The following is a 23,837-nucleotide window of genomic DNA, read 5'->3' on the forward strand; positions in this document are numbered from 1 at the left end:
TCCCTGGAGAGCGGAAACCGGGACCTGCTGTCTACCCGAGCAGCGCTTCGCTTGCTCTGCCTGGCACAGCGACTGGCTGAGAACAGGAGCTCAGAAATGTGTTTTGAATGGACGGTAAGACATTTGGCTGCATCCAAGGGGGAAGAGGAAACAGGAGTGTAAGATGCACTTCCTTGGTTTCCATGGGAATAACAGGAGTGGGAAAGGCAAAATAATGTGAATGGACATAAAGCTAAGATGATTCTCCATGACAATAGCCGGAAGCTGTGCCATTCACTTTACAAAGTGAAACAAAGAGAATTGAATTTTCCCATTTTTCAAATGTTTTACTCAATCTTAGTTAACAATAGGCCAGGTGTGTATAAAATACAGAAAGTGTATTTATAATAGTATATTTTATAAAAGATACTTATAAAAGTACACTTTATAAAAGCAAAAGTGTAAACAGTGAATAAGTATAAAAAGTAAAAGTATAAAAGTATACTTAAGAATTATAGCTTTATAGGGTATAAAATATATAAAGTATATAGAGTCCAACCATATACCCTTCATATATTATAACATATATAATCCTATATATGTAATATCTATATCAATATATTTTATACACTTCTAATAAGCTCAATCACTTACGTCAAAAAATCCACCTATTGCTGGTATATATATTCACAGTCATTGACATATCATGGTTTTATTTTATGAAACACTTCACCATAAATTAGTCCCTTCCTTGTTGAAGGAAGATTTCCAGAACTAAAAGTTCCCACAATAGAGAGGTTAGTGAGTCACCCCATTTTGGTGACTCATGCTACTTTGGTTCTATAACTTTTTTAGTAATATGATAAAGTAATACTTAATTTGCATGTGCCTTTACAGACCTCTGAAGCTCACACAGGCAGTGTGGAGCAGCAAATAGAAGCTTAGAATTTTAATTCCAGCTATCTTATTCCCGAAGTGGGTGCATTTGGGCAAGCTCTAAATTTTAATCTCTGCATGTATAAAGAATCTATCTAAAAAGCTATTTTGAGGATTAAAGGAGGTAATTAACCAAAGCACCCAGCTCATATTATGTTCTCAAAAATGTTAGATATATTTTTATTCTCCTGCTTCTCCTCCCAATGATGATAAAGTGTCAGGCAATAGACAAAATAAGCATTTATATTCAATCAAGTTAAAACATGAATGTATATAGTTAGCTTATTTTTGATTAGCGAAGTTAGGCTGAGATTAGTTGTCCACTTAGGTGGAATGTGTTAAAGGCAAAACTTGTTTATTGCCCAGGGTTTTATGTGCTGTCTACTCTCACACCCAAACTTCCCCGAGGAGAAGGAAGGCAAGGATGAAAGCAGGAAGCACAGAATTGCACATTTTAAACACTGATGTCTCACACTATCTTGGTAGGGTAGATCATACTGAGTAAACGATAAAAGTGAGGCACGGAATAGTTAAGTAAACTTACCTAAGGTTATAACAAAGCTAGAAAGCGTGAGTGGACAAAATTGGAAGACTAGTATTTTATATTCCAGAAGTCTCTGTGGCTTCCTGTTATTGTTGTGAGTTGTTTGCCTTCCATTGGTCTGTAGGCTATAGCGATTTGCAACAATAAAGGGAAGATATATTGAAGGCCTATTTGTGCCACCTTCCAAATATCTCAATTCAACCGACATTTACAGCACCTAAACCACAAATGTGGTAAATGTTTCCTCCATCCTACTCAATGCTTCTCTCATTCTTCTCCCTGATTATTGAAATGAAACCTTTATATTAATGGTTTGTCTCTTGTTACATGTAGAATCATTTTTCTCCATATCAGTATTTGGTGTTTTTTTGTTCCACCATATCAGTAATTTGTACTTTAAAGTGAATTAGCTTGCCAGATCCTTGCCTGCATTTTTATCATGATGAGGGAAGAATGTCATAGGGCAGTAAACAATAAAAAGGAAGGCCATAGATGCACTGAGCAGGTCTGCCGCCCAGGACACCCGACTTCATTCTCTTCTGGACTAGTCCCAGTTAGTCCCAGGAAACAGCTCAGGATGTGGTGCTGTGTGTACGTGGTAGAACATTGGGTGGTTATTAAAATCATATTTTCAAAGAAAATTTAATAAAATGATACAACACTCCTAATGTGTCATTAACTAAAAAGGAACAGAAAATTGTATTTGCCACATGCTAAGTGTAAGTAAATCTTGATGTTTACATAGACATAATCCTTCTTAATAAAAAAGTGATATTTTATTGTCTGAATGACCACAGTCTATATACCTACTGTCCTATTTGTAAGTGCTTAGGTTGTTTTCAGCTTTTTATTATTATAGAAATTGTTATAAAAAATCATTGCATGTATCCTCTATCTCTGTGTAAATGTGCAATACAGCCTCAGGATCCATGCTTAGCAGCGATGGTCCAAAATCAAAAGGCAAATCCTTTCAACACTTGGTAAATAATGCCAAATTATTTTACAAAAGCTTATACCAATTTTTCTCTTATTAACAGTCTATTTTAGAGTACTTATGTCCCACACATCCAAGTGCTTTTCCTTGCCAATTTATCAACAAGCACTTGCATTTTAGAAATTAAAGGGGGGGGGGGGGGAGGTTGGTATATTTTTATATAATTACAGAGTGATAGTACTTTCACTTCTATCAGCTACCTTTTATGTCTTTTATCCTTTGCCAGTTTCTCTTAGTGAGCTTTAAAGCTGTACGCTTTTGTCTATCATATGTAGACAAAACGTGTATTTCCCAGGTTGGAGGACGTCCGTGTCAGCCAAGTGAACATTGTGGAATCAGTGGCCTGGCAACTAGACATCAACATGGACAGTGATACATAATGAAGAAGCCAGGGTGGCCCCAGAATATTGAGGTGCAGAGTTGAAGGCAGGGCCTCTGCACATGCGCAACCAAGCAGCCTGTCTCCCAGGATTCCTCAGAGGGGTTCTGTCATGAAGTTCATTGCAGGAAGAGATGGAGCTTCCAACTAAGCACTGAAGAAGGTTCAGTACATTGAACTTAGAAGGATTATTTAATAAATGTGACAACTGTCCTCACTGGGAGCGCAGAGCAGAGATGAGGCACACGCTCCCAAGTCAATCTTCCGAGACTCGAAGCAGAGCTTCCACATGATTAGCTCTGGGCCGATTATATAATCTCTCTGTGTCTCCGTTTCTTCCCTCTTGGTTGGTGGGAGCAGGGTGGTCCCCCTGCCCCCTAGATGTGAGGATGAGGTGATGTTTTCTGGGAATGGCCTGGGTCAGGGCCTGCTTGTACTGCGTGCTTAGTGGGAGGGCTGCCCCGAGGGAGCATGGGAGGTGAAGCGGGGCATCTGATTCATATCCTTCATGGAGACAAAATACGGGGCAGAACCACCAAAAGGTTAACAGCAGATGTCTCTGGCGGTGGGGAGTATGGGAATGTTATCTTCCTTTTTTAATTTGTCTGCATTTTCATTAATGAACATTATACTTTTACCATCTGCATAAAATATTACTTTTAATAACCTGCTCCCTCCCAGTAGACTTTGTTTATTAACCTCAACTAACTGATTCCTACCAGGTTCTTCAGATCTATCAATCACATGTAGCCAGCTAGCTATCCAGCCATGACCTTTGTCTACAAAGAATTTATTAAACACTAAAGTAAAAACAGATCCAGTGGAGGAAAAAAGAGAACATGATGTAAAAATACATGCAAGCCTGCCCTAAGATCCAACAGAGCTGTTATATTTTGAGAACAACTTTGGCTCTGAACTTCCAGGAAGACAAAGGGAAAAAAAGAAAAGAAATTATCTCATTTTCTTTAGAGGGAAAGAGAAAGTTCTTTAGGGAGAAGAGCTTTTCCCAAAGAGGCAGTGAGAGACAAAGCAGGTGGTATTTCCAGAAATGGCAGTTTACGCGAGTATTTCTTAAAATGTTTCTCAGTGAAAAGTCAGGTAACAATAAAATCCAGTTAACACAAGTTTGTGGGTCAATAAAATAACACAGCCCAAGTCCATGGTTTTTGGATTGTCGTCCATGATTAGAATTAGACTATGTAGTACATGGAGGCATAGCTTACCCTTCAAAGGAACCCACTTACTTAGCATTTGCAACCCCTTCACTTTAATGCTTGCATCTTTATACTTTTAATTGAGATGTTGGCTTGGACCATAAATTTCACATATGTATGGATTATCTTGAGAACAAAACCTTATTTTCTATTTTTGTTTTGTTATACCACGCATAATACATTTGGCAATTTTATATCTCACTAACTGCTTTACATACATATCTCTTTTCATCTTTAGCTGTCAGTATATGAATTCCAAATGCAATTGATTTTAAAATTTAGTTTGGACAAAATTAATGTGATGATTTGAATCATATGAAGCTTTATGAGAAAACATTAAAGATAAGGTCCATTTATTTCCTGAATTTCAGAAACACTTTACTATCAAAAATTTCGATTGAAATACTCCTTTAACTTTCGTCTTCCAATCACTTTGCATATTTAGAAAACACTTCAAATTGATGAGGTGCTATCCTCATCAGAATGTTTGATGTTAAAATTTAGTTATTGCTCTGATTTCCCTACATTGTGTGTTTTAAATCTAAAATTTAAAATAACCCCCCAAATTACTTAGGTATGACAAATAAGGAGTTAAAGATACACAAAGTCATCCTTTTTTTTACATTCATATTAAAGGCAAAAATCATAAATTATAACTACTTCAATTACTTATCTCAAAAATTAACATAACAACATTTTTAGGGGAAAATCTATTTTTCCCTAACCAAGTGGGGGCAGGGAGAATCTTTTTTCCAAGAGTGGTTTTGTTCTTTTTTATCTTATTGTCCTGGAAAAATGACAACTTCCTAAAATATCACAAATTGGGATAGTGACAGTTTTATCTCTTTTTAAAAAAATATATTTTATTGATTTTTTTACAGAGAGGAAGGGAGAGAGAGAGTTAGAAACATCGATGAGAGAGAAACATTGATCAGCCACCTCCTGCACACCCCCCACTAGGGATGTGCCCACAACCAAGGTACATGCCCTTGACCAGAATCGAACCTGGGACCTTTCAGTCCACAGGCTGACGCTCTATCCACTGAGCCAAACTGGTTTCGGCAGTTTTATCTTTTTATATCGGCTATAATTCGATAGGTAGGTAGGTAGAAAGATAGACAGAAAGATCGATAGATAAACAGATTTTTTTTGCATGTATTTTATGACTTGCTACCCTTTCATCAACTCAAATAAGAGAGCCTTTTAATGCCTTGTATTATTTTAACATATTTCTCCTTGACATGGAAGACTGTTCCACCATCAAAATATTAATATAATCTGTGCAGGGCCATCCCTGCATTTATGTTGATAGCATATTTAATTTTACTTTTACCGCATGAAAACGGAAGTAATTTAAGATGTGGAATTAAATTTCGGATACTAATAAGTCTTTTTACTTTAATAAAATTCCTTTTACACTAAAGCCTTGCTTGTTCATCAGCTGCCCCCTGGGAACAGCGGGAGGAGCGCTGCAGTGTGAATCATGCTGGGAGGAGGCCTCTCTGCCGCCCGCCCCCGGGAGCCGGCTGGCCTCAGAGGTGGGCCCAAAGGGCGCCACACAATGCTCATTTCAACACCGATTGTGTAACCTAAGTTTTTATTCAACAGGATGACTGATAGGATTCAAAATAACTTTTAAAAACGAAGGTACACATTTTAGGCTCTCGTGACTTTGAAGTTTACTTTAAAAGTTAATGAGTATAATCATATTATGAATACAAGCAGCTCTGTCAGTATTTGTTGAAAGCAGGTCTGAAACAAGAAGATAAAGATGAAATGAGGCCTCTCTAAGTAGAAAAAAAGTTTTTTAGGAAATGAGGCTGTTTAACCAGGAGACATAGAAGCAAGTCATTACGGATAGTAAAGATACAGGGCTGACAAAACAGTGCTCAAATAGGTGCAATAACAACATTAATCTGAAGGATTCCTAAATTAGAATAATTGAAAGGCCTTATGTGATAAAGTTCTGCCATGTTACGGTGAGTATACATTGCTGACAGCTAGCAGTTAGCAGGGGCTTACCGTACGACAGGCAAGAACTATACCACTGGGTTCTCTCATGGTCTCACAGGTAGATGCTGTTATTATTCATGTTTCACAGATGAGGAGTCTGACATACAGAGAGGTTGAGCAGATTTCCCAAAGTCATGTGGTTATTAAATTGTATAAAGCCAGGATTTGAACCTGTAATTAGGCTTCAGAGTCAAATACCTTAATCACCACCTAGGCTACCCTGGCTCATCTCTATATTGATTAGTGGTATTTGCTTGTTATAAGTTACTGCATGACAAATTAAGTAACTGGGAACCAGAAAGGTTAAGGGAATTATCCCAAATCATTCAGTTACTTGGCAGCAAAGCCAAGAATCCTGGTTTCCCTGTCCAGTGCGCTCGTCAAAACTGCTGTCTTGTACTTACATGATATGTGAAGGGAGTCAGAAAGTAAACCAAGGAAGATAATCTGGGGTAAAATGACCACAGAATAATTAAACATGACTAAAGTGATTTAATCGCTTCGATTTACATTGCCTGTCTGGGTGTCTACCCCTCCCCTCCACTTTTCCATTCATCAGGGCCTTTAAAAAGGCTCGAGATATTGATCTGGCTGAATTTCTGAGACACATATAATTCTGCCATCATCCTGAGTTATGGCTATGGAGAGGACATAGTTTCAGCTCACTTGCGAATGATGCTATTAGAAGCATGCTATTGTTCGGACCATAGATTAGGAAGGCAGGAGCCTTCTAAGCTATTCATCTGACATCTTTTATTAATTTTAAATTAACCTAGAAATTAAACTGGGATAAGAAAAATTGGTTTGGTAATTATCTCAATAGTCACTAGCCTGCATTTTATTCTTAGGTCATGTCTTGAGTTGCTTATATTACCTTCAGGAAGTCCATATATCTCTCCCTGTCTTTAGATAAAAATTATGAAGCATAATTTCACCCTGCTTTCTACCACCTGGCACTGACCAGCAATTCTATGTGTCACGTGTTACCCTTATAAGATGGCATGTAGTAAGCAGAGGAAGCTGAAGAAGCATGATTACACACAAGGTTAGTGGGCTTTCCCCTCTTGCTCCTGAATTCCAGCCTTGGATACTGTCCATCTAAGAACCATTGAGGCACAATTGCAAGGACTGAGACCTTGCCTACACTGGCGGTTATCGGTCACACAACTTTTCTAGAGGAACGTATTCAGGACTCCACAGGTGCATGAAAAATAGTGCAAACCCACAGACATAGTTATTCCATTTTTAGTAATTCATCTCATTCAAAGATTCATTCACAATCATAAAGTAGTTCACATCACAGCATCATTTAAAATAGTACAAGAGCAATAGTTCCAACCAAACTTGAGTATATGGTAAAGGTCCAGTGATAAGGGGCTTGTGAAGTAAAATAATACTTCCATACCCTGTAGCTGATGTAAATACAGAATAGTTATTAACACATGAAAATAGTTATAAACAATGTTTATAAAAGACTAGTAGCACTGCCCATGGATCCGTGTGTGAGTAGCTTGCTGCCGCTTGCCTCAGCTGGCTACCTGCTCACCGCCGCTGGTAGCTCTCCGCTGCTCCTAGCTTGCTGCCCCACCCTCCTCTCCTGGAGCTCTCCACCTCCCACTTGCTTGCTGCCCTGCTCCCTCCTGTAGCTCTCTGCCCCCTGCTTGTAGCTGGCTGCCCCACCCTCCTGCTGATTCATGATCCAGTCGTTATTGGTAGGTCATTATGCCTCAGGGAGTAACGGATAATTAGCATAGTCCTCTCTTATTATATAGGATTTCCTCTATTTTTAAAAAAAGTAACAGTAATGTTCTATTAATACTCTGAGGGCGGAAACCAAGATGGCGGCATAGTTAAACACTTAAACTGCAGCCTCGCACAACAATTTCAAAAATACAACTAAAAGACAAAACGAACATCATCCAGAACCACAGGAAAGCTGGCTGACTGGAAATCCTACAACTAGAAGGAAAAAGAAAACCACAAGGAAAATCAGAGGAGCCGTAAAAGCCTGAGGTATGAAGACACGGGCACGTGCATGCGTGCGGAGAGGACGGAGCTGGAGAGGACGGGGTGGCTGAGTGCCTGGCTGGCATTCTCTAGCGAGAAGGAGATAAAAGCTCCAGACTGTGCTGAACCCCAGCTCCGACTGCACTGAACCCCAGTTCTGGGCGAGACCCTGGGGACCCAGGCTCATACTGGGGGAATCTGGGCTGTAAGGCAGAAACTCAGGGGAGCGGCGAAAGGCAGAGCTCCGGAGGCACGCACGTGAATGCGTGCAGAGGACAGACTGTTGACTGTGCCGCTGAATTGCCCTGGTGGGAAGGAGACAAAAGCTCTGGACTGCGCTGAACCCCAGTTCCGACTGCACTGAATCCCAGTTCCGGGCGAGAATCTGGGAATCCAGATTCATTGGGGGAGAGACTAGACTGCTTGGCAGTGGGCGAAACTCCAGAGCGCCTTTCTCTCAGAGGTGCTTGCAGCTAGTACCGAGGGACACTGAGGGACACTGAGGGACACTGAGACCCAGGGCGGGGCTGACGGGAAGCCAAGGCTGTAGGCTCCACTCTGAAACTCTGCCCCATCCAAGCTGAGCACAGAGGCTTTTACAATTTTGCAAGTCTAGTTGAATAAGGCTGTCTCCTGGCGTAGACACAGCTGATCCTCACAGCCAGTTGGCCTGGAGGTCAACTCCTCCCACTGATACCAACAACAATCAAGACTTAACTACAACAAGGCTGTACACACAGTCCACAAAGGGGTGCACCAAGAGTGTCCACCTCAGGTAACTGGGGAGGCCGAGCTACTGGCCCATATAGGACACCTAGCACACAAAGCTACCCCACCAACTCAGGGAAGCAGCAAAAATGCGGAGACAAAGAAACAGATCACAAACGAAAGAAATGGAGGAAAACAAATGACTGGAGATAGAGTTCAAAACCACGGTTATAAGGTTTTTTCAAGAATTTCCTAGAAAAGGCCAATAAATTTAGCGAGACCCTCGAGGATATGAGAGAGACCCTCGAGGATATAGAAAAGGACCAACTAGAAATTAAACATACACTGACTAAATAAAAAATATTATACAGACACCCAATAGCAAACTAGAGGAACGCAAGAATCAAGTCAAAGATTTGAAATACAAAGAAGCAAAAATCACTCAACTGGAAAAGCTAAAAGAAAAAAGAATCCAAAAATTTGAAGATAGTGTAAGAAGCCTCTAGGACAACTTCAAGCGTACCAACATCAGAATTATGGGGGTGCCAGAAGAAGAGAGAGAGCAAGATACTGAAAACCTATTTGAAGAAATAATGACTGAAAACTTCCCCCACCTGGTGAAAGAAATAGACTTACAAGCCCAGGAAGCGCACAGAACCCCAAACAAAAGGAATCCAAAGAGGACCACACCAAGACACATCATAATTAAAATGCCAAGAGCAAAAGACAAAGAGAGAATATTAACCCTTTGCACTCACTTGCTTTTTTCTCGATTCCTGCTACCGATGCTAACCATGTCGAGTCACACTCGACATCTGAGTGCAAAAGGTTAAAAGCAGCAAGAGAAAAACAGTTAATTACCTACAAGGGAGCACTCATACAATTGTCAGCTGATTTCTCAACAGAAACTATACAGGCCAGACGGGAGTGGCAAGAAATAGTCGAAGTGATGAATAGCAAGAACCTACAACCAAGGGTACTCTACCCAGCCAAGCTGACATTCAGAATTGAAGGTCAGCTAAAGAGCTTCACAGATAAGAAAAAGCTAAAGGAGTTCATCAACACCAAACCAGTATTATATGAAATGCTGAAAGGTATTCTCTAAGAAGAGGAAGAAGAAGAAAAAGGTAAAGATAAAAATTATGAACAACAAATACATATCTATCAACAAGTGAATCTAAAAATCAAGTGAATTAAAAATCTGATGTACAGAATAAACTGGTGAATATAATAGAATCAGGGGCATAGCAAGGGAGTGGACTGACAACTCTCAGGGGTAAAGGGGTGTGGGGGGTGCGGGAAGAGACTGGACAAAAATCGTATACCTATGGATGAGGACAGTGTGGGGGAGGTAAGGGAAGAGGGTGGGATGGGAACCAGGTGGAGGGGAGCTATGGAGGGAAAAAAGAGGAACAACTGTAATAATCTGAACAATAAAGATTTATTAAATTTAAAAAAATACTCTGAAATCTTATGAAGATTATATCACAGGGGTGACATTATGTATAGATTTTACTTTCTTTTTTGTGAATTTTCATATAGCCCTAATTTACCTAACTGAATTTGAAACATTTTCTGGTCTTATCTCTAAATATTAACTCTGGGTTACCATTAAATTTGGTATCTTTCTTTTCTAGATTCCTACCCTAACCTGGTGCTGCTGCCAGGCAATGGAGACACATATCTCTCTTTGCTGGTCTCGGTTTGGCCTGTTTTGTTTGGGTTTGGTTTTTGTTGCCATTACCTATTTCTTTAAAAGAATTATCTTTACTGTTGAAGTATTACAGATGTCCCCCTTTCTAACCTCCCCACCCCCAATGACATCCTCCACCCTACTGCCTTCCCCCATCCCCAGGCCTTCACCACACTACTGTCTGTGTCCATGGATGATGCATATAAATTCTTTGGGTGACCTCTTCCTACCTCCACACCCGCTTCCCTTTGAGAGTTGTCAGTCTGTTCCATGCTTCCATGTCTCTGGATCTATTTTACTCATCAGTTTATTTTGTTCATTAGATTCCACATTTAAGTGGGATCATGCCATGATTTCATCATGTTCTTTCTGTTGGTAAGGTCAGAGGGAAAGCCTGATAGAATTTTTTTTCCTTTCAGTAATCCTCGAACATCTAAATCATCACTGTGAGTTAAGTGATTAATCATTTATTCAAAGCAAAACTTTAGAGTAACTGAAAAAAAGAGAAATCTTCTCAAGTCAATTTTATGATGCCATGTATGTCAGGGTGCATGATGATCTGGGATGACCAGGCCTGTGGATGAATATTTACATGAGCATTGACGAAGAGAGTGGTGTGTATTAAAGAAAACACACAATTTCTTCAAACTCTTGCTTTTCTTAGGTAGTGGACATGCTCTCAAAAGGAAGCCGGCATAAAGAACAGATTGTGGCTTTGCACTTGAAAGGGGGAGGGACAAAGAATTTCTTTAAGACATATTCATTTTTAAGTTTTCTGATCGATCGCTTTAAATGTCACAACAAAACTAAACATTTAATGTCTTAGAGAAGGGTATGGTAGAGCTTTCTTGGCGGAAACTTTGAATATCTTCAGTTTTGCGTGGGTTCAGTTTCATGCAATCAGGTTTCACTTCCTGAAATAGATCATCATTTTTTAACCCCTGATAAAGAAACTATGTCTGTTCATATCATAGCAATTTTCAAGCTAGCCTAATTTAATTAATGTACCAAGTCTGACCTCACCTGGGGTTTAATGCAAAATGTCAGACTGTCCAGGAATGTCACTTCTATATATAAGCATCAGGATCCTCTGTTGGCACCAAACTTTCTATGTAAATTTGTATATATTCAACTGTGTTCAGCTGAGCGGCTAGACGCAGGCGCCATAATGATTGAATTTCACGAGAACACCAGACTCCAAATGCAAATACAGAGTTTAGGGACTTACCAGAATGTATGGAACACCTGTCTGCAACATGGCAGTCCAAACAGTATTATTGAATGATTCTTTTCATAAATGTTAAATACCCTTAATTCTGTAACACAATATCTATTATAAATCCAGTGGTAGTTTGGGCTCATTTATTTCCAAGTTTTCAAATGCTCCAGGTTTGGTAAAACTTGAAAGAATTCACCAAATAGCCTCCTATTCCCACCTGTTTGGAACTACACATTCCTTAAAGGGTAACTGAATCCTTCTACAGATAGGTGCTTAGTTAACTATCATATTATCAGGGTGCTGTTTTATTTGTTCAATTTCGAAGAAGTTGCAGAATTTATTTCACAAACTGCTGCTACTGTCTCTCCTCTTTGCTTTCTTTTAAATTACTGGAAAGCTGCACTCCCCAGTGCCAGGCAAAGCAAAATCTGGAGAGATTGGGAAAATTTGGTTTATTCTAAACTTAGATTTCATGAGGCTTTGAGTGTGTCTAAATTTGGTAAAAACTGTTCTCTCATTCTTACCGTCAGCTGGTTTTAGAATCATCTGGACTTGATTTTCAGAGAGAAGAACCTGAAGATCAAAATTCAGCTGCACAGCTGCACAACTTATTGCCAAACCAATACTTTACAGGGATGCGCATAAGCACGCGTGTGTGTGCACGCACATGCATGAGCCTTTAAATAAAAAACCAACTATGCATTAAACCTTACGATTATTCAAATCATGTTTTAATGCTCTCACCCCACCTCCTGGTACTGACTGTGGGTTTGCACTGGAAGGAACAGTGGAAAATTGTCAGGAAATGGGTCTAAATGTTCCAAAACTTTTTTGGAATATTTTAAAGGCAGCAATCTATACAAAGAGTCATTTCTTTCTGTAATTTATTGACTTAAGTTACTTTTGAAAAACCAATGACAAAAATCACTTTTTCACAGGACTATGTCTATAATTGTTATTCAATAAACATTAGTAGAGTATACTCTTGGGTAAGTCAAAGAATGAATGAATAAATGACCCCATCTATAAAGATATTTGGAATTTTCTATTATTATTACAATTTTTGTATTCTCTTAATACAATTAAGTGTTTTTGCATGTTAAGCATAATTTTTATTTAAAAATTTATATTATAAAACTTTATAAGTATACAAAATTTTTTAAAAATTATATTACTGATTGCTACAATTGATTCATTTTTCTTCACTTCAGTAATGGAAAAATCCTTTTTTTTTTTTTAACCTTGTTTGAAACCAGCCCACAGACTACAAGCACTGTGAGGCCAGCTTCACTGTTACTTTTCCTCCTCTATGACCACCAAGATCGGTGTTCAGATCCGATGGGAAAGGGAACCGGAGGGTTGGAAAAATCCTTTTATGGGCATCCTCTAAGCATATTAGCCACCCAAAATGTTAACATTTAATGATATTGCCATTAGCAACCTCCAAAATGGCCCCAAAAGGGTCACCAGTGATCCACACTCCCTGGTATTTACACCATTGAGTTGTTCCTTCTCACAGTGATTCCAGACTAGGCCTGTGTGACCAGCAGAGTCAGAAGTGACAATATATGCCTCTCAAGATTGTAAAAGGCAGGTACCTTCCTCCCTGATCTCTATCACTCACTCTGAGGGAAGCTGGCCACCTTGAGAACACTAAAGCAGCTGCTTGGAGAGGCCCATATGCAGAAGATTTGAGGCACCTGGTCGACTTGTCACACCTGTGAGGGAGCCACCTTGGAAGTACATCCTCAAGTCCCAGTCAAGCTTTCGGATGACTGTCATCCCGATCAAAATCTGACTGCAACTACAAAAGAGCCCTCAGTGAAAACTAACCAACAGAGCTCTTCTTGAATTACTAACCTAGAATGTGGATGCATAATAGATCATGAGTTTATGTCATTAAGTTTTGGGTAATTCGTTACACCATAATACTAACTAGAATAATATTTAAATATATATTTACATGTAAATAATATTTAGCACATTTATAGATTTAATCCTCAGCTTTAAGAGTGTAGAACATCAATAGTGCTTCTAAGATCAAGCATACACTAGATCCTCCCACACTCTTGTATCCAATTTTTCGACTTAGAAAAATCTTCATGTTGAGTGTATTCCATTCTGGGCCATTTAAGTTCCTTGCTGGCTTTTCTAGCCTATAACTGTTTTGGTGGATTTACTTCTTATCCCTCTCTGAAGACATGCTTCTTTTATAATCAGTGTCTACTGGTGCCCCGGGGTTTGGTGAACTACATCTGGTGAGTGAATGAATAAAGGGATTAGTGAACAATGGGTGATAAATACCTGGACCAGGGAAGAGATTTTGGCGCCTAACATTTGATAGTTACTGTGTTAATGTTTTTGCATGTTATGTTCTGTGTTTCCCACTCCCTTTGCCCCTTTGTATGTATACAGTCTTTTTTGTAATACTTCACATGCATTTGATCCTAAATCCTATGTAGTCATGAAAAAAAAAGGAATCTCATAGACAAAGGGAATTTGTCTGCATTGAGAGTCCTCCTGACATGATTTTCTTTTTAAGGATGTAATCAGCTTTTCATTTGCAGAAAGAAGATCTGAGAACTACTCATTAACCAATAGCTTCCATTTCCCCCAAAGAGGCAGGCTTCTGTTCTCAAAGAGCTTCATTTTATGTGAGGAAACTGACAATCAACAACAACAACAAAAAGAGAAAATAACTACATCTCTGCAGAGATACAAAATAGGAAGACGTGCTAGAGTCATTAGATGGCTGCGCTGGAGGGCAGATTGCCCGAGATCTGGAAAAAAGACAAAGATGAAAGGGGCAGATCGCCCGAGATCTGGAAAAAAGGACAAAGATGAAAGGAAAGCATCACAGGCAGGGGGAGCAGAGTGCAAGGGCCACAGGCGGGAAAGAGCTGGGCCTATTGGGAACAAAATGAAGGTTGATGGGCAGGAGAAGAATGGACGAGGGTGGCATGAGATGCGTTCAGAGGGACAGGCCCCGTCAGGGAGTCCTTTGCACAATAAAATGAGAAATCAGAATCTTCTTTCTAAGAGCAGTGAGAAGACAATGAGGATTTTAACTGATTTGACTGATATTTCTACAATATTCTCTGGCTGCTCTGTGGTAAATGGGGTACTATGGGGCAAAAATAAAAGCAGGGATAGTTTGGAGACAAGCACAGTAGCATAGGGAGGGACGATGGTGACTTGACTAGGGAGTAATAACAGAGTAAGAAAAGTTGACACATGCAAAGCACACTCCGGAGGAAGAGCCAGAGAGCCTTGCTGAGGGGCTGCATGTGGGGGTCCATCACTACCTGCCATGGACCTCCGCTGTGTGGGCACTACCACCTTCCTGGCCTGTAAAGCACTGTTTGTGCATTTCTGAATTCATTTATTAAATCTAGTAGTTTTTTTTTATGGAATCTTTAGGGTTTTCTATGTAGAATATCATGTCATCTGTGAATACTGACAGTTTTACCTCTTTTCCAATTTGGATGCCTTTTATTTCTTCTTCTTGTGTGATCGCTGTGGCTAGTGCCTCCAGTACCAGGTCAAACAGGAGTGATGAAAGTGGGCATCCCTGTCTTGTTCCTGTTCTTAGGGGAAATGGTTTTAGTTTTTGCCCACTGAGTATGAATGATGTAAAGCCATTAATTTCTTATACTAGCTCACTTCATCTTCACTTCCATTTCTCATCGTAGCTCACTTTCATTAGCCTTCACAACTGGCTTCCTTTCCAAGGCCAAGTTTTTAAAATAAATTCAATTTTTGCCTCCTCCATGAACCATGTTAGAGAAAGAAAAGATGCTGCATTGAGGGGAGGCTGCTGCGTGAATGTCTGGGCTCACACCTTAGTGAGGTGACCAGCTCTCACGGATGACCTTCGAGGCATATGGAGCTCAAACTTGGGTCTGAACCTTGAGGTCACCTCCTCCAGGGGGATTTTCCAATATTCTCTCCCAACCCAAGTCACCTGCCTTCTTAGTGCTTCTACTTGCAAGTTCCTATGGCAACCTGAATATTGATTGCCGATCTTGTCACTTTCCATTGTGCTTGCCTGTTTACTTATTTTTATACCCACTGGATGGTAAGCCCTATGAAGGCAAACGCTGTGTCTGATCTGGTTTGTTCATTTCTATAGCCAAAGCACATAGGAAAGAGCCCAGAACATAACAGGAACTCACTGTTTTAGTACGTGCATAAATGTATCTCAGGGACATTCAAATATTTAAAGTCCTTTACTAGGATGCCATATTTACTAGAGAACTATATACAGTTGAAAGTATGAAGACATGAATAATACTAAGAATGTGCAAAAGTTGTACAGTAAGCTTAAACATGACAGAGAGGTTTAAACATGTAACTTTTAGAAACAGTTACATTAATTCATTTTACAAATTCTTCATTTTCTTTTATTCCTCAACATTGAATACACTGTTGACTGCTTTAAATTTCATTGAGAAAGCAATTGAGGCTAAAAGTTACTGCTTTCAGCTTGTAATAATATCCATCTAGGTCTCGAGATAATACATTTCATCTTTACCATGATTTTTATCATTAACATTTCCATTTTTTTTCAATTTCTGTCTTGTAAAAAAATACTGTATTAGGTAATAGAAAAAATAAATTAATAGCTTTTAGCAAAAAAACCCGAAAAAACAAAAACAAAAACCAAACAGCAACAAAAAGAAAAAACACGGAAATCTCTGATAGATTGGAAAGTGGTATATTGAGGTTCGCAGCGGCTCTGCTCTGTGAGGGAACTGAGTTCCCCTGTGGGTTCTATGAGGAAACAAGTCAAAGCAGATTGAAAAACAGAGTCAAAATGTACCAGAAACAGTAAAAATATGCTTACTAAGGGAGAGAGAAAATCACCACGTGTCTGAAGAGGTATGTAGATGTTCACTTGTGCTTTTGCTTCTGTTTTGTGGGAAAATCATGATGGAATTCACACATTTTAACATTCACAAAGGCTCAGGTCCTCCTCCCTGGAAATACAAAGGCCCTTTGGATGGATATGATACTTTTCTCTAAAGAAAGACTGTAGGAACCTCAGTGTTTGGATGAGGGATCTCTCTTCCCATTTCCTGAGTAAATCCCTTTCCAGGTCACCCTCCCTGTCTATGGTATGATGTTGCCAGAGTTAGGAAGGCAGAGGGACTGGCTTCCAAATATTTCAAATTTATGTAACTAATTTAGTTTGCCCAAGTATTAATGTACACACCCAGCAGGATCTGCTCCATAAATGACTCCCCAGTTCATCTTGGATCTCACTTAAAAATTGTCCTTATTGGAATGCATACAACTTAACAAAAGGAAGGTAAACAACCCAATCAAAAAATGGGCAGTGGACCTAAATAGACACTTTTTGAAAGAAGACAGAAGGAAGGCCAAGAGACATATGAAAACATGCTCAAAGTCACTAATCATCCAAGAGATGCAAATCAAAACGACAATGAGGTACCATCTCACACCTGTCAGAGTGGCTATCATCAACAAATCAATGAACAAGTGCTGGTGAGGATGCGGAGAAAAAGGAACCCTCATGCACTGCTGGGGGGAATGCAGACTGGTGCAGCCACTGTGCAGAACAGTATGGAGTTTCCTCAAAAAACTAAAAATGGAACTCCCATTTGACCCAGTGATCCCACTTCTAGGAATATATCCCAAGAAATTAGAAACACTAATCAGAAAGGATATATGCACCCCTATGTTCATAGCAGCACAATTTACAATAGTTAAGATTTGGAAACAGCCTAAGTGCCCATCAGCAGATGAGTGGCTTAAAAAACTGCAGTACATCTACACAATGGAATACCACGATGCTGTAAAATGGAAGGAACTCCTACCATTTGCAACAGCACGGATGGAACTGGAGAGCATTATGCTAAGCGAAATAAGCCAGTCAGAGAAAGATAAATATCACATGATCTCACTCATTTGTGGAATATAATGAACAACATAAACTGATGAACAAAAACAGATCCAGAGACAGAGAAGCATCTATCAGACCGTCAAACCTCAGAGGGACGGTAGGGGAGGGTGGGGGTAAGGGGAAGAGATCAACCAAAGGACTTGTATGCATGCATATAAGTCTAACCAATGGACACAGACACCAGGCGTGTGAGGGCATGAGTGGGGGGATGAGGGGGCAATGGGGGGATAAGGACACATATGTAATACCTTAATCAATAAAGAAAATAAACATTTTTAAAAATTGCCCTTATTACTAGCTTATTAGTCAGAAACTGAAGTGCTTCTGATAGATCTTAGGATGCTCACAGAAGCCTTCCTTCTGGGGAGCTAAAACCCACAGGCAAAGTAAGAAAAAGTGAATCCACATGCCCAGGGTCAAGACCAAATCTGGAGCCTGTCAGGGTTGCTGGTGTCACTGCCTATGCCCAGGATATAAACTTAATTTTAGGTCTGCGGGTAAAACACTACGAAGATGATCATCCCGTCTGGTGTCCATCTCTATAAAAGCTCTCCCTGTGTATTCTGTTCCCTTTACCTCTCCTTTCAACTCAGCAGCGAATATTTAGAAAATGTCTGTCTTTATATAGCTCCTTTCTAAGCGATTACGTAAGTGCAAGTCATTGAGTAGGATCTTATGTGAATCCTTCTGTGAATGAGATGTTGGTAATGGATCCACCAGAAAAAAGGCATGGGAAAAATGTTACACTAAGAACTTTTCTATGGCTGAAACATGTTTAGCCCATGGAAGACAACAGAACGGAGTTTTTTTTAAAAATTATTTTCCTCCTAAATCATTGTTAATGACTTTGAACATGCGAATGAAGCAACTTGATGCTTGTTTTGACTTGAAAAAGTGCCCAAGTGTGTGTAAATCTGGCTCTGCATTACCTGACAGACGTACCTGAGGCCTTCAGAGCACCGTCTCAGCCCCAGAGTGTCGGCTGATGGGCAGGCTGTGTACTCAAAACAAACAGAAAGTCAGCAATGCATGCAGAGAAGAATCGCTATGTGGCTTTTCTTAAAATAATGTTTGTGTTACTGTTGTGATTCTCATTTCATTGAGGTGGGGGGGTGGGGGAATGGCCATAAACTAAAACGTTCCCTTGTCAGCATCAGCATCTCTTGTCTCCTGTCGTGTCGCTGAGCATGTTAGTCCACGGCACTGCTGTTCCTGCTTCATTTCGGTTTGCTCTCACACACCCTTAGCCCATCCCTCCGAAAGCTGGTGTTCGTCTGCAGAGCTTCTAGCTGTTGTACCAGCGGCATTCCGTGTCTTTATTAAATTACAATTAAGTCACTTTTATGCCCTGTTTTTCTTTTTTTTTTTAAAAAAATTGCAGTACAGTTCATAAAAATGAAAGAATTTGGCACAAGTTTGTGTCCACCAAAGCACCGCAGACTCTTTTTCAAATGTTCTTGGTTGGGTAAAATCTCAAACGCATCTTGCCAAGTGCCCTTTTCTCCATGACTTTCAAATCCATGCGAATCTCAGGGAAAATGTAATCCGTATGTTTCTGATTCATTCACTCTTAACTCATCATGCTGTTGTTGTGTGTGTGTTTTTATAAGGAGGGAAAAAAAACCCCCACAAGTTTATGTCCAAGAAATCCTAGGAGTATTTTTAAAAATATAATCTGCTTTTAGTCGAAATGTTCCCCAAGGGGAGCATTGAAGTTAATTGACAAGGATTAAACATTGAACTTGAACTTCTTCCCATCCCTTTCCTAACTTCAAACGATCCTATAAGAGGTAAGTTCCAATCAGAATAGAGAGAATGTGGAATGACTGCACATTTCTGCTGGCAGCTGCCTTCCCAGAACTGAGGCTGACTCAGTCCGCCCGAGCCGGCTGCTGAACAAAGAAAGCCAAGTTCACCCCTTAGTCCTGAGCGCTGGGTCTCAAATGATCGTCCCTCTGCTGAGTCACCCGTTAAAAAAGGTGGCCTCGTGGATCTGGACCTGCCACTTTGTGCAATGTCTGAGCCCTTTGGGAACAATGGAGTATCACTCTTGGTAACCATTCTCTCGGAAAGGGGAGAAAAGTCTTTCTGTAAATGGTGTACTCTGCATCTACCACAGTATTGTTTGTTTACTTTTTTTTTACACATCATTTTAGGGTCATCAACTCACATTACAGAGGACTTTAGGTTTCACGCAAAAGCACCGAAATACTTTAAGATGCTGAACACATTAACAAGTAAATAACAAATACATGTTTATGCATTGACTTCTCGTTGAAGCAATCTGGTTGGCATTTTCTCAAGGGAGTTATTTAAATTTTAAATGGAACAACATCTCATTTAGATTTCTGCAAATGTGCTAGGGCACAGAAGTAATTTACATGCACATGAAACTCTTCACTGAAGCACCTGGGTACTTGGCAATAATTAAAATACAAAGTAGCCTTATTAACTTTTCCTTTGAACGTTCTACCTTTTTGCTTCTTCACCGAGAGTGAGAGGAAATTTCTAGAGTAGATTGTCAAGTATTTAGAGGTCCTTTTTCCTCCTACCCATAATGCCTGATTGCAGTGTGCGCCTGTAGCTCTCTCTGTTGCATCCTTCAAAAGCTATGCTCTCATCTTCCATTGTACATTCACTGTCTATTTTCAGAGTCTGTGTTTTTATTTCTTAAGCTTTCAGTCCCTTGAATTCCCACTGCCAGGGACTGAACAGTTATTTCACTTTAATGCCAGCAATATAATTAAGGAAACAGATGATAGAGAATATAAAAATGATGGAAAATGCTATAAATCAGAAAGTTCCACAACAAAGTTTCAACAATGACCTGGGTATGGGTAATTCCCATACTTGATGCAGTTGGCCCCAGACCTTCATCCTCGGAAGACATAATTTACATCAGTGGTTCTGAAAATGTGGTGTTCAGAAATGTAAACACGGGGTCCATCCCAGACCTATTAAACCAGAAACTTTGTGAGTGGGTCCCTGAAATCTGTTAACAACGCTTCAGGTGATTCTGTTGCTCGCTGAAGTTTTAACTGGCCCTGAAAATTAATGTGTTGAATCCAACTGTTTGCTTCTCATTTCTCTCTCTTTTTTTAAATTAAATGTATTTGTTGGGGTGACACTAGTTAACAACATTATATACCAGGTATGTTTCAAGTGTATAATTCTATAATACATGATCTGTATAATGCAGTGTGTGCTCACCACCTATAGTCTAATTTCATCCCATCACCATATATTGGACCCCCTTTTCCCTTCTCATTCTCTCCCCCAACGCCTTCCCCTCTGGTAACCACCATACTGTTATCTGTGAGTTTGTTCTTTTTTTGCTTTCTGTTTTATATCCCACACATGAGTGAAATCATAAGTCTCTTGTTGTTTTCTGTCTGACTTATTGAGTTTAGCATAATACTCTCAAGAGCTATTGAGTTTAGCATAATACTCTCAAGATCATGTTGTCCCAAATGGCAGGATTTCATCCATTCTTATGGCTGATTAGGATGCCATTATATATATATATATATATATATATATATATATATTGAATTTTCTTTACTCAATTATCTGCTAGAGGACATTTAAGTTGTTTTCATATCTTGGCTACCATAAATAAAGCTGCAATGAACAGATATCTTTATGAATTTTCACATTTTTTTTTCAGGTAGATATCCAGAAGAGGGATTGCTAGGTCATAAGGTAACTGTATTTTTAATTTTTTGAGGGACCTCTACATTGTTTTTCATCGTGACTGCATCAGTCTACATTCCTACCAGCAGTGAATGAGGGTTCCTTTTTCTCCACAACCTCTCCAACATTTATTATTTTTCATCTTATTCATAAGAGCCATTCTAAGAGTATCCCCTACTTTCTTAACCTCACCATTCTTATCAATGGCATCATAATTGCCTTACTTTGTTGTGAAAATCTTAAAGTCAGTTTACTCTTCTTTATTTTCTTTTTCTTTTTCAGCCCCCATCCTAAAGACTGCCGTTTTGTAATCGTGATGTTTTCATTTATTTTTTAAATTTATGCTGCTGACTTCAACTGGGACCTTTTAAAAATAATTATTGATTTGAAAGAGAGAGAGAGAAAGGGAGAGAGAATGAGAGAGAGAGAGAGAGAGAGAGAGATAGAGAGAGAGAGAGAGAGAGGAGAGAGAATGAATGCATAAATAAATGGAACAACATTATGCATCCACTGGTTGATTCTTGTATGTGCCCTGTCCAGGAATCAACTGGTGTGTCTGGATGATGCTTCAATGCTCTAACCAACTCTGCTACCCAGCTAGAGCTCTAACCGCAGTGTTTTAAAAAATCTAATTCTTCTCACTTATTCTAAGTCACTAAACATCAAATCACAAGGCCTTTCCAATAGACCAAGCAATGTCCTTTCTGTATTAGAATAATTTTTTATATGCTGACTTTAGCTGTCATGTGCTGCTCAAGACCAGTGCTGTTTTATTTTGAACCAAAATACAATTCTCTTGTTTGTCCTTTGAGGCCTCCACAAATCACTATTCCTTCACTGCCTTAGTTTCATTTTTCTAGCAACGCAGATCTCATTGGCTTGATCTCACTTCCTTTGTGCTTTATGTTTCTCTTATTTAGAATGCCCTCCCCTTTCCCTCCATTCTATATTCTCTTCCTATTGAAAATCCAATTCCCATTCTTAAAATAAGGACTCTAAATTTGTCATTCACTCTTTGTTTTTACTCTGTGACCACAATACCGAATTTGCCCTCACTTACAGGTTTCTTTCCCAGACATTATTTTAAGTTGACAAAATGTATGTAGTCTCCAGCTTTTTTTTTTTTTATAACCTCATGTTATAAAACATTTCAAGGCACGATACTGTGGTCAACTGACTTAAAAGTAGGTAAAGTGAGAGACTGAAATTAGTGTTCATATTTGCAGTTATTAGTAACCCTGGTTTAGGTTTATGGGAGAAAGTAATAAAATTGATACCTAATGAGAGTTTAGCTATTCATAAACACTAGCCCATACCAACTGTTCTTTTATTCTGTGCCATTACTATTTAGAGGTATTGTCCCTTATTGTGACTTTATCTTTCAAGACATAATTTATTGCTCAATAAATCTGAAACCATGAAATAGGTATGTAATTATACATGTATACATATATCCTCTCTTTAATGTGGGCCCAAACCTACAGGAAATTCCATTAAGGGCATAAACAAACAAAATTTTACCTCAACTTTGATCAGTATTTCCATAGCTCCCTGAAATAAAATAAAGCCTGTTTTTTCTTAATATTTTTTTATGATTTAGTGATATCCTATAGAGAACTATATTTTAATCTCAAGAAGGCAAAGAACAACAAATGTGGTAGAAGGCCATGCACGGGAAAAATGGGTTAAAGAGACTCAGCAAATCTAAAAATATACAGTGCCAAGCTTCCAAGGCCAATCAGGCAATGACAGAAGGAGCAGAAAGCATTATGGGAACTGGTTTTATTTAATCCTGACACTGGGGGCAAAGGAATTTTACTCTATTACTTCTTATGAATAATTGATTTTGTTAAAATAGCATCATCACCATCATCATCATCGTATCATTGAAAATTGTGTTTATAGAGGTCTTGGGGCTGAAACAATCTCAACCTATTCTCAAACTCTAAATGGGTGAGGAGCCCAGCTTGCTGGCATGGAGCCAGGCAGAGTGATTAGAAGTCTTGGGGCTAAAATTGTATCTGGAGTTCTGTCATCAACACCAGTCTTTGATTCTTATGATTAAAATTGTACTTGGCCATAATTATCTATAAAGCCAAAACCTAAAAAGCTCTAAAACTATTTTTTATCACTCTTCTGATGGTAGACTATTACTTGATCTGAACTAGTTTGGAGGCAGAACCTTACCTGAATTGACACAAAATTATTTACAGTTTTTATTTGTGCCAATTAAAGTGAAAAGTCATATATTTTCCCACTCAAACAATGTGTAAAATTTAAAATTTTCTGAATATGGAAACCCATCCAGCCCCAAAGATTAGGTTTACTGATTGTGGTCCTGAATTCATTTTCTCTTCCGATTTTATCAGAAAGAAGTTCTAACTTATGTACTATTGTCTTGAAAATAGCTCTTAAAAATCTTGAAGCTTCTGAGTGCCTCTACTAAGTAGATAAGTTAGGTTTTATCAAAAAGAACTCTGGATACAAATTATACAAAGGGACTGAAAATACTGTAAAACATGATAAAATGTC

The 23,837-nt window shown here is 39.0% G+C and overlaps 1 pseudogene; it reads right to left on the minus strand.

The window, feature by feature from the left end:
* Positions 1-12,926: 12,926 nt before the first annotated feature.
* LOC114231163 (small nucleolar RNA SNORA61) lies at positions 12,927-13,046 on the minus strand (annotated as a pseudogene).
* Between the last annotated feature and the right edge of the window lie 10,791 nt (positions 13,047-23,837).

Source organism: Eptesicus fuscus, chromosome 10 (genome assembly GCF_027574615.1).
Source record: "Eptesicus fuscus isolate TK198812 chromosome 10, DD_ASM_mEF_20220401, whole genome shotgun sequence".
Taxonomy (NCBI): domain Eukaryota; kingdom Metazoa; phylum Chordata; class Mammalia; order Chiroptera; family Vespertilionidae; genus Eptesicus; species Eptesicus fuscus.